Raw genomic sequence first — 13273 nt, forward strand, 5'->3', positions numbered from 1 at the left:
ACGATCGAGCGGTCTAAATCTGTTAAGATTTATTTGTCCTATATGCAATGGCATCATCCCGAAGGAAAGCAGGTATCCCCTTTATCAATATTGAATGTCTATAAAATTAGATTCTTTAACTTTGTATCCACTTCAATTCTAGATGGGTTTGGATTCTTTAAAATTTCATTATTGTGTTTGAAAAATAAAAAAAGTGTCATCATTGATTCATTTGACACAAAGAAAAACCATAATCTTAAATTTATGGGCAACATCTGTTAAAGTTATTTAGATAATTTCTGGGTTTGGATTCTTTATTGTAGATTGATTTTTCTCTCGCACGATAATGATCATAGATATCAAATTATTTGGCTGGATTGGAAAGAAGATATCATTTCATTGCATTAAAGGTGCTGGTAGCATTGTTTTATTCTTTGTTCTATATTGACAAAAGACGAACTTAAATTTCAAAATACGGGAAGTGTGGTTAGCGTGTGATGTAGTTAGTCACTGACCTAAACTAAATACGAAAAAAGAAGCAGTCTTATTCAAAGGGTTAGGTTCTTTCTTAGGTAGTCCGATAGATAAATATCAACTCAATATACTACTAAACAGCTCACCTTTGTCTATAAGTCAATTCTTCCTCGTTTTAGTGTATCATTCCAATTGCGGCAACTGCTCCTACTATTTGATTTGACAAACGTATTTGAACAAATTAGCACATGATGTCTACCAAATTTGAAGGAAATTGGACGGCATTAGGTACCGTGGTGGATGAAGTCGTTCTTAAAAGTTGGTTGATAAGGTGTATTGGTGGTATTCCCTTAAACTTTGAGATAACATCTATAATGCCCGCCCAAACACATTTTTAACTTTTTTACAGAATAGCTTATGAGTTGCTTAAATTTAATAATTTATTGAAATCTTAATTCTTAAAAACGGGACACCTAGCTCATCCCCGTTCCACGGAGATTTCATGCCCTCCAGAAGGTTCCAGATTCGACTTCCCGATGGCGTTGCATGTGCAAACTAAGGTTTTCATGCGCTCCAGAAGATTCCAGGTTCGACTCCGCGACGACGTTGCATGTGAAAACTAAGGTGAAAATTTAGTAAGTGTTTTCCTCGAAGGAGATATCATGGCGCTGGAAAATTACTACTTGCACCAAGCTATTAGACGTTTTAAATTTCAGCCATCAGATTTTATGTTAGATATTAAAATCTAGCGGCTATGTTATTGTCGCCCAACGATTGCGCGTTTTTATTATTAACCATTAGTTTTTATTTAAAATTAAAAATCTAACGGCTGTAATCTTGCTAAGCCAAAACGTAGAGCACTTTCTTGATTCAAATTTGAATCACGATAGTGCTTGGATATTAATTCAAGCTGACGTGTCGAGCTTTGCATCTTAACTCTGGATAAGACTAAGCCTACGGATATACCATAATCTACTGGTATTTGGATTATTTCTTTCCTAGAAAGGTGACAAGAAAATATGAAAATATGATAACTTTTGATATTGTTATGAGTTGGTTGCATGATTTTAGTAAGAAAGTAATTATTCCTAAAATCTCGGCCATAAATTGGGGGAGATTAATTTTTTTAATTTTTGGGTTTTGAACATTAAGTTGAATCGGTGGACTTTCGGAACCAAAAACTTGATTGTGAGCTTTAAAGTGATAATCAGACATGAACATACTTTTGGATCAGAACTGGTGTGGTGATCTATAATCCTGCTTCGTGTTACAATACTTTACTGGAAAAAACCGTTTGGATTGACAAAACTATATGGAGGAAACAAAAAAAACTACATGCAAAGGTTCGGTTCAAAACTGATAATACCCATAATCGGAATCAAAAGGCACCTGCTAACTTTATAATGAAAACAAAAGACAAAGAAAAGATTAAAACTAAACTGATAAAAACTAACTAAAACTTGATAAACCTGTAAAACATCATATGAAACAAAAGATTAAGAACTTTGAGTTTCATGGAAAAGAGAAGAAAATGAAAAATTCACGGTGTTGAGTTGACTCAGATAATATCGCCCGCTTTGTAGAGCGCTCTTGGTTAAACCTTCTAATTGCTCCTCAATCCTCCTATGTGACAGGTAGATTAATCTCCGAGAATGTATGCATGGTCCATAAATTGTTCAAGCCATGAAGAGGAAAGGAGGGAGAACACGACACATTTCTTTAATGGAGTTTCTAGATAAGTTCTAAAGAATTGCGGATAGATTTCTTCATCTCATCCATCAGTGTATTAACACAATACAAATAGAGATTATACTTAATGGTTCTCCAACTGTTGCTTTTAAACCTACAAGAGGTATTAGACATGGGGATCCTCTATCCCTTATCTATTTAACCTAGCCATGGAAGCATTCTTTAGACTGATGAACCATTATGAGGAAACAAAACAGCTTACAGGTATGAAAATCTCAAGATCATCTCCAAAAATAAATCACATACTCTTCGCGAACAACTTCCTTCTTTTATGTAAAGCTAATTTATCTCAAACTACAAAACTATTGTAGGTTATCAAAGATTTTAGTCTATGTTCGGTTCAACTTATTACCTTCAGCAAGTCAGCAGTTTATTTTAGCAAAAATATGAATCCATCAAGTTGTCAGGACATCAATGGTATATTATAAGTTAGATTGATGAGCATCAATGAAGGAAAAATATCTAGCTTTACCTTTCTTTGTAGACAGAAGAAAAGAATCCCCTTTTCAATTCTTATTGACAAAATAGATGTAAAAGTGGATGAGCAGTAATATGTGGGAAGTATCTACAACTATGATGGTTATACGTAAAACTAACGCTATACCAGTTCATCATATGACCAGTTTTAAGTTACCTGTAAACACTATTTCGAATATAAATTCAAAACAACAAGCTTTTTGGAGAAATAGAAAGACAAATAAATGCAGAAAAATTTGGCTTTCGTGATCTGCAAACGTTGAACATAGTCAAATTTGCATGAAAGATGTGCACAGATGACTCATCTATTTGTGTTAAATATTTACAGGCAAAATACTTTGCGAGTGATTAGATTTTTAATCTTAAAACCGTCTGCAATATCTATTTGGTCCTCGAGGAGTATTTGTTCGGAGCTAATTTTTGTTCAGAATTATAATCGATGATGTCTAGGAAAAGGTCAGAAGATCAAGATCTGGAAACATCGTTGGATCCCTGATTCCCATGATCCACCTGTTCCTAAGCAGAGTGTTATTTCCCTATAGAATACGTGTATGTTTGACAGCTTTTTAATCCCCATAGGTTCATTTGAAATGTTAATCTCATTTATAATATTTTCAACCATGACATAGCAAGAAAGATTGTCAAGATCTTGATTCACCAGAACAACAGAGATATGACTCTTGAGAAGAGTGAAATATTTTCAGTCAAATCGGCGTGTGGGATAATATATGAGAAGAAGCATCATTAAAACTATGTTGGTCGAAGAATGCAACATGTCTTCAAGAGACTCTGGAAGCTTCCGATCCTGCCAAGATTCAGGCAATTCTTTTGGAAGTGTATCAAAAACATGTTGCCAACAAGAGATAAACTTGCAGTCTTTATACCTAATCTTGATGATGCATGTCCTTTGTGTTCTCAACATCCAAAAATAACTTCTCATGTCATCTTACACTGTAATTTATCAGTGGCGATCTGGAGTGCAACCATTGGATGGAAACCAACATGCAATCTCAATATTGAAGAATCTATTTGTGATTAGTTTGATAATCTGAATCCGAATCAACTTTCTGAAGAGACTCTAATTAAAAGAGTCATAGTAATTTGGTGCATTTTGTCAAGAAGATGTGATACTATCTTTCAGGCTAACAACAAATCACAATCTCTGATCATTCATAACTGCATGAAATACTTAGATAAATAGGATACTAGGATTGTTACTAACCCAAGACTAGTAACTAGACAAAATAAGAATAGTGCTTATTGGAAGCCTCCACATAGGGGTGTTTTTACTACAAATCCGGACAGTTCATATCATGATAAATCTGAAACTAGTGGCATAGATCTAATCCTCCGTGATTTTTTAAGGGCTCACGAAGGATCTAAATGTATCTACCTAACATAAGCAGGAAATATTGAGCAAGCTGAGTGCAAATAACTACGGGAAGCAGTGAATTAGGTAAAAAAAATTGAAGCTAGAGAAGGTGTTCTTTGAACTTAAGAGAAAGCTCATGGTAGACGCAGTTAATAAAGAAGTTTTTAGCACATATTGGAGACTTCATAATTTAGTGAAAGATATTAAACTTATATTTAGAAGTTTTAGCTTGTGGAAATCTAACTATGTGCCAAAGGAGAGAAATAAAGAAGATGACATATTGTCTAAACTAGAGAGAATAGAGAGAGTGAGTGGAGTACAAATATCCTCCACTCCTAGAAACATTGATATTCAATTGCTAGAGGATTCAAATCATGTAATCGGCGGATGTTCTCTTTAATAAATATTTTGTTTCAGAAAAAAAAAATTATTAGAAATTTCTACAATCCAACATTTATCCTATATGCGGTTGTACATATCATAGACACTCCTTTTTCAGTGATAATTAACGGATTTTCTAACACAAAGATCACCACCAGAAAAGAGTTATCCAAGGTGATACTATCTATCTTTTTTTTTTCTAGTTTCCGAAGTTTTGAATGTTTTATACAAGCAAGGAACAAGACTATATAGAAGGTTTCTGAGTGAGCTAAAACTGTGTGAACATAAGTCATTTCATTTAGCCGATGATATCTTGGTGTTCCTGGATGACCTTATACAGTAAATGATCTTTTTAAAGATTCTATCTCTGTATTTAAAAGGATTTCAGGCATGAACGTAAATTTCGCGAAATGCAGCAGTTTTGCAGTGGGGGGAGGCAACTAAGTTTGCTTAAATAACAATGATGTTAGGTTGGGAATCAAAGATTCTTCCTTATTCTTACATAGGTCTTCCGATGGGAGATTCATTCTTGGCACTCAAAAGTCAGAAAGTGTTAGAGTACTGATCAGTCAAACTCGCAAGTTTTGTTATCTCAATCTTATTGCCAATGTCAGATGCACAAAACTCTATCTTATTTCTAGTCTACAAAAGTCAAGTCTCAAAATAGTATTAGAGTATGGTATTTAAGTATCAAACATCATTGAATAATCCTCGAAGATTGAAGACTGAAAAACAAACTAAGATATTTGGAGAATTTCATCGACAAAAAGGTGTGTGAAGACTGAACCATCCTATTTACTCATCGAATTTACCATTCTATCTTATGAGACTATGTCATATGATTTTGATAGATTTAATATTACAAAAAAGAAATTTTGATTCCAACTTGTCTTGATAAATCTCTCAAAATATGATTCAAGCAATGGATGTTCATAGATCCTTAGCAATCTCGGTTAAGAACACTTTATTATTCATGCACTATTTAGTATCAACTTGATTATTTGGAAATTTCTCAAGCAATGATATGTATTGGGAATATTTCGAATTGTTTAAAGAGATTCTTCAGAAGTTACTGAATTCTGGACACTGGATAGGTACGCATACCCTAGGGGTCTGAATTTTGAAAGTGGGATCTGTACGCATACCCAATATGCATACCCCATGGATCTGAGTTCGTGAATATGAGGAAGGTACGCGTACCCCTAGGATATGAGTTCATGAATGTCTAAGGGTACACATACCCGTTACGCATACCCCACAACCTGAATTCACGGACTTCCCATATAGGTATATGTACCCCTTCCGAACTAAGCATATTCTCATAAAATATTTTCACAAAGATGTTTGGCATTGATAAAACCCTAATAAAAAATTCTAAGAAAATTTTGTTCAATAAATCACTCCGTGTTTGTGAATCATGGTTTAAGTCTTGAGTGTTAATGAACACCACCTATGAATGAAAGTTCAAAAGGCATACTTTTCAACTGAACTATCATTGTTACACGGTTCGAGAACCCTGGACCATAGGGTATACTCTTTTATATAATTTCAAGGCAGACTTCTCACATGCTTACATGAATTCCTAATTAATAAGAATTTCATCTAAGCTGAGAAAGTGTTTACTTGGATCTCCAATTATCTTAGCTTAAATTCAAAGCTACCTAGCTATATAAAGCCTTGAAAATCTATAAATAGAGAGACTCATGCAATTGGATTTCTCAATCCCTGGCACTTTTTTGTCCTATTTGTTAAGCTATAGTAGTCTTCCATAACCTAGGTTCTTCGTGAATTGTATTCTAGGTTACGACTTGAAGGCTTCACTTAGGGATTCGTGAAGCCCTGTCAGACTATTATTTACCTGATAGTTCGTGTATCAGATCTTTTTCTTATTTTTTAGAGCATAGCTCGGTCAACCTCGCATGCGTTTCTATTTCAAGCATGTTTGTCAATGTTAGTGATCAAAACTATAAGTCTTGATTTCTAGTCTACATAGCTAAGTCTCGGACTAGGATAGAAAAGTGTAGTTGAGCTCAAGGACTTCATGGCGATTCATCATACAACAACGAAGATATACTCAAGGAACCGGTGGAACTTCATCAACAAAAAGATATGTGGAGACTTGAACTTATCTATCACTCAAAATGCTATCTACTTTATCTCCTACTTCTTATGAGACAAAAGTCGTATGCTATATAGACTGGATCATACACATTTGATATTTCGAGCCGAGTATATCACGCCTATCTATATCTCGAAATCATGTGTTGGTAAATCGTTTCACTTTGATCGGGTTTATCTTCACCTAGTGAAGAAAGTCATAATGTTTCAATCACTTTAAAAATCGCTTTGACGAGAAATAGTGTAACAACTATATAACGTCCTCTAAGAATGTTTCAATGGTTGGAAAGATAGTTTAGGTCAATATAACCAATGATGGATATAAGCATTGTGTGGAAACACATATGTGCATAAGTCCTATTCCTTAATCCGAAGTTTGCGAACTTTGTTGATTGAGAGAAACCAGAGGAATTGGCTTTGCCAAGTCCGCGAACTCAGTTTGCGAACTCAGTCCGCGAACTGACGGAAGTTCTTGTCCGAGAATTTCTGCTGGGATTCCAAATTCGTTCGTGTAGTACAAGTCCGTGAACTCAGTCTGCGAACCTAGTCCGCGAACTGACGGAAGTCTCTTTGCCGAGATTTTCTGCTGAGTTTGGAAACTCTGCCGGTTTCCTTAAGTCCGCGAACTTGAGTGGGTTATGATCTAAATATGTGCTCTGAACATGAAACTTAAATTACTAAGGAATGAAGTATGCAAATCGTGGCTATAAAGTTCATGAGCCGATTCAATCGAATCGAATCATCTTTGTTTCAGTTGTATCTTGTGTAGTTACATAAGATCTCATAGCAATTGAACAACTCTCTAACTAGTTCGTATTGAAGTCAATTGAACTAGTTATGGTAAAGAAGAACAAGGTTAATATGAGATGCTCATATGGTTAACCATTTGGTTACTATGTTGAACCAACATACACGTACACGTTTGGGCACGGTTTTCACAAACCAAGTAAACGTATATCTCAAGTGTGTGTGACAAGCTAAGTTTTCGATCTAACGGTTGAGAAATATTAGCTTGAATCTAAATCATGTTTTCATCTAACGGTGAATAATGAATGCTTAGTTAAGGTAACCTAGATTCCAAACCCTAATTTGAAAGGTTATATAAAGGAGACATCTAGCATCGGGCAAAACTAATCCCCACACGTCTGTGTGATACTAGTGCGCTCGCTAGAGTCGATTCTCCTCTAACCTTTGGTTTTCTTCTCTAAAACCATGTTAACGACTTAAAGACTTCATTGGGATTGTGAAGCCAGGCCGATACAACTTTTATCGTAGTTGTGTGATCTGATCTTGCATTTTCTATCGTACGAGTACAATCATATTGATTGACTTGAGATCGTGAGAGTTCTCCGACAGGCAAGATAAAGAAGTCACAAACATCTTCGTCTCACTGTTTGTGATTCCTCGACAATCCGCTTGTGTAGTCAGGAAGGATTGTAGAGAGGTGATTGATTAATCTATGTTATTCTTCGGGAATATAAGACCGGATTATTAATTGGTTCCTGTTCACCTTGATTTCATATCATAAGACGGAACAAAATTTTAGAGTTTTTCTGTGGGAGACATATTTATCCTTTGATAGACTTTTCTGTGTGAGACAGATTTGTTTATTATCAAGTCTGCGATTTTGGGTTGCAGCAACTCTTAGTTGTGGGTGAGATCAGCTAAGGGAATCAAGTGCGCAGTGTCCTGCTGGGATCAGAGGCGTAGGGATTACAACTGTACCTTGAATTAGTGTGAGACTGATTGGGGTTCAAATATAGTCCAGTCCGAAGTTAGCTTGGAGTAGGCTAGTGTCTGTAGCGGCTTAATACAATGTGTATTCAATCTGGACTAGGTCCCGGGGTTTTTCTGTATTTGCGGTTTCCTCGTTAACAAAACTTCTGGTGTCTGTGTTATTTGTTTTTCGCATTATATTTGTTATATAATTGAAATAATACAGGTTGTGCGTTTAAGATCATCAATTGGAAATCCGACCTTTGGTTGTTGATTTATATTGATTGATCCTTGGATATTGGTCTTTGGTACCGTCCAAGTTATCTCTCTTTGATAAAGACTCGCATATTTCTATTTGCTTTAGTAAAGATCAAATCGAGAGATTGAGATATAAACTCGTTGATATACTTTTAATTGATTGAGTCTTGTTGATTCTCTTAAAAGTATATTCGGGTTTGTCCATACAGATTGCTAAGAGAAATATTGGGTGGTGTTGTTAGACCCCCGCTTTTTCATTATTGATCTTTGAGGTTCTCGTAATCTCATATCAGGAACAAGACATATAGAAATAACAAAGTTCTCTTCATCTCAGACTTTGTGATTTCTCAAGATAGATATCTAAACTCTTCTTTGAATTGTTTGGATTGTTCTTAAGAGGCAGTTACGAATCCGGGCTTCTCAGCTAACTGAGTGTAAGTTACCAGATTTGTGAGGTTTGACGGACTTTATCTACTGCAAACAAATTTATAAACCTATATTGAAAAATCAAAAATCAAATAGGCTTAACTGTTAGAGGCACATTAGTACCAAAATTCCTCACTGAGGTTGAAGCAACTCTTAGGATGTAAAGGACGTCAGTTAAGAAATCAATCGCATAGAACCTTGTGAGGTTCAAGCGATGTATGGAGCGTGGCAGCTGAATTGTTTGAAGGATTAATTCGGTCCCAACTACATTCTGGTCTGAAATCTGTTAGTAGGCTAGTGTCTGTAACGGCTTAATACAGTTTGGTGTTCAAAGTTGGATGAGGTCTTAGTGTTTTTTATGCATGTGCAATTTTCCTCGTTAACAGAATTTCTGGTGTCTTGTGTTTTTCCTTTTTTACATTATATTGCTCTATCTTTATGAAAAAATATCACAAGTATTACTTAATCAATCTCGATAATTTAAATCCTTAATAATTGAGATCAATAACGAGACTTGTTCTGGTTGAATTCTTATCTTGAAAGATAAATTACAAGTTTCATACTTGTCAGAATTCAGATCCTCTTGATTTGAATATGAACATATTGATCTGATCTTTGATATTAATTTGTGCGGTCGTCCAAAAACTCTTCTGCACAATCAGGTTCACGGATTCTTAATTAAGTCTATACATATTGATTGAGGAAGAGAAGGAGAAAAACTCTTCATACATATTGTTCAAGGGTCTTTGACTTAGAACTACTTGCAATTTTATTGAGTTTTATCCATACAGTTTGCGGAACGAAAATTTTGGTGGTGTACTTGGTACCCTCTCCTTTTCATAAAACATTATAGGTAGGTGCAAGAACAGATTCATCCCACGGAAGCGATCAAAAGTGTTCTTTCTAGTATCACGACATATATGCTTTCGCTCTTTATAGCTCCACCCAAAGTTGTCGAATCCGCAGAAAAGGTTTTACATAATTTTATATGGGACTGAAAGGTTATCACTATGTTACTTTGAAGAAATATTGCATACCTAGTATGGCCTGAGGTTTTGGCATCAAATCGGTAAAGACTATGAATATATATACCTCTTATCAAGATGGTGGTGGAGGTTTAATCCTTAAAAACACAATGTTATGTAGGACTTTTATTGTGTCAAATTATCAATCTACATAACTTAACAGAGAAACCTAAAGCCAAACCAGACAAACAATTGTGATGTGTGGAAAAGAATCTATTCATGCTTAACTTTTTCAAGAGTTGGACCTTTCTAAAGGTAGAATACATGAACACAATCAGATCTTGGGAAGATCATTGAGTAGGCAAGCATCTACTGAATGAAACTTGTCCTAACATTTATTGTATCTCCGCAAAAAATCAGATAAATCATAGATGCGCTGACCAGAGATGGCTCGTGAAATCTCGATTTCGGCAGACTGATTGACTAAAGGCACATAGACAAAGCAACAACTCCCTCTTTAATAGTCAAGATTCTATCTCCTCGGAAGTCGATAAAGAGAGGATTTTCTCGGTTAAATCCGAAAATTGTTGGATGAAAAGGGGCTATGAAGTCGAATCAAAAAATCTGAATATTGTATCAGGTCTAGATTCTGGGCACACAAAATTGATTATTTCTTTGACAAGTCTTCCATAAACAATCTTCCTATAGGCGACCTTTTATACAAGATTTTTTTTTTTTTTGGAAACAGTTGTCTCTTTGTTGTGAACATGGTGATCGGCGAAGCATTTCTTATTTGCAACGAAAAATTGGTGTTATTTGTTGTCCCCATACAAGCAAAACTTAGGAAATTCTGAACAATATTGATTTGTTTTTTTGTTTTTTTGAAGCAAAGGGTGGCAAATGAAAAAGTGTTCTTCAACTGGCCATGCTCTTTAGCAACTGTTGTTGATAGCATATGTCAGGAAATCTGAAAATGGAGGGATAAGATTGTTTTTAACAACAGAAGGTAATCTTCTTGTGCACTGATGAACAAATAAGGTGTCAAGTTTTCTTTTGGTGCAAGAACTCTGAACGATTGTAGGGAGTTTATTTGGGTTAGGTTAACACTAATTGAGGTGATTTCTTTACAAATTAGCCGTTTCTTTTGTATTTTAGTTTGAGAATTTTCTATCAGTTTGGGAGGTGTTGAGTCCGTCGGTTGTTTTTTCTAACATTGATGTTGTTCTTTGTTTGTTTCCTTAGTCTGCCTTATGTAGGATTTTTTAGTGATAATTTTTATCTTTGCTGATTAAAAGAAAAGAAAAACAAATGTTAGTGAGTGGTGTTACGTGAACATGCTTATACGTGACATTTTAACAATTTAAAACCTAGTTCATATGGAGGTTAATGAATATTAAATACAATCTTAAAGAATTAAAATTTGTATAATATGTTTTTCGTAATGTTTTAAACTGTCATGCTAATCGCATCTGGTACCTTACTGCACCATCTATCGATCCGACAATTAATTGTTGATTATAAGTTGATCAAAGCCAAAACAACGGATGCCAAAATTATACGTTGTAGAAAGTATTGATATCTTGTAGTCCGATTTTGTGTACACTCTCGACATTTCAATCCTGCGAGAGTATAATGCACAATAAAAAGATGAGTAGCTTCTAGCTACATGTATAGGAAAAAAGAGAAGGAAATAAGTAGCTTCTAGCTTTATAAAATGACATCTTCTAACTTTAGTAAGAACCTAATAAAAGGATCAAATTCTTTATATATTGAATTGGTCTATGTCTCAAAAATGGTCCATCTCTAAATAAATAGAGAAAGGGAGATGCTTAAGCACATATCTTGTTTTATTTTGCAATCCAACTAACCATTCCAAGCTAATCTAAAAAGTAAAGGATAAACCCTATTATTCCCATGTACTATCTCCTAACTCTAGTCTAATCTAATCACTTTATGTGGAATCAAATTTACTTCAACTACTTTTCATTTGAAAATCCTGGGTAGGAAAATTATGGTCTTCTTTTTCTTTTTCTGATAAACCAGATGAAGATTCTAGTCAGACAATTTCAGATGCTATAGATATGGATACAAATTTGAAATAATGGAGAAGACCATTCGATTCGGTTTACCAAGAAAAAATAATGACATGAACAACCGATATCCAAACACCCATAACCATAACCGTTAGCAATTCGAAACCAAGAACAGCCGCAGTGCCGCACCCAAAAGGAAAAAGAAAAACTAAATCTAGATCCGTGATAATAGCGGGACCCAGTCGGATTTGAAACAAAATAATTCAATAGAGTTAATAATAGTACGAAAGAAGAGGGAGAGCCAGAAAAATCTAAAAGAAAATAAAAAAAATAAAAACAGTACTGGCCTGGGTATAGTAATAACACAGGCGAGACGTGCGTGATGACTGTGAAGTATCCCTAATACACGCGCCTTCTCCTCCGTACCCTCTCTCCTCTTCTTTTTCATTTTTAACCTTTTCTATTCAAATCTCACCGTTTCTTTCAAAATCTCACTATTTAACAAGGCTTAATTGGGGCCCTGCACCTAGCTACAGGATAAAAAAAATTTCATCAAATAGTAATTGGGGTTATCCCTTATCTCCATTTTTTTAAATGACTAAGAGCAACTGCAGTGGACGACTAAACCCAAATTTGGTGTCGAGTGGGCTGGCGTAATGGGACGGACCATCGATCACAATTTGATCAAAGAGTAAAACTCGGACCAAATTTGGTCGGCGATTAAGACCAAATCCAAATATAGTCGGGCGTTTATATAATGTCCGCCTACCCGACGGGCGTTGGTATAATGTCCGCCTGTAGACGCGCGTTCGTAAAGTTAACGCCTGATGCAGGGCGTTGGTATAATGTCCGCCTGGATGGGGCGTTGGTATAATGTCCGCCTGAATGGGGCGTTGGTATAATCAACGCCTGGCATGGGGCGTTGGTATAATGTCCGCCTGGATGGGGCGTTGGTATAATCAACGCCGGACACCAAATACAAATGGGGCGTTGATAAAGTCTTGAACCCAAATTTGAAAAGTTTACAAAACTTTGGTTGGGGCGTTGTCTTTATCAACGCCCCATTTTTTTTTTTTTTTATTTTTGAACCCGGGCGAACGTATAATCTCCGTCTCACACACCAGGCGTTGCTATAGTTCACGCCCCATACAGGCGTTGTCTTTATCAACGCCCTATACCAGGCGTTATCTTTATCAACGCCCCATGCCAGGCGTAATCTTTATCTACGCTGGACGATGAAGCGGACTTTATATCAACGCGCGACCAAATTTACTCTTCACCCGCTACGTCACAGGACGGACTAAACCCAAATTTGATCTTTTTTT

This window comes from Papaver somniferum, chromosome 5 (assembly GCF_003573695.1).
Source record: "Papaver somniferum cultivar HN1 chromosome 5, ASM357369v1, whole genome shotgun sequence".
Taxonomy (NCBI): Eukaryota; Viridiplantae; Streptophyta; class Magnoliopsida; order Ranunculales; family Papaveraceae; genus Papaver; species Papaver somniferum.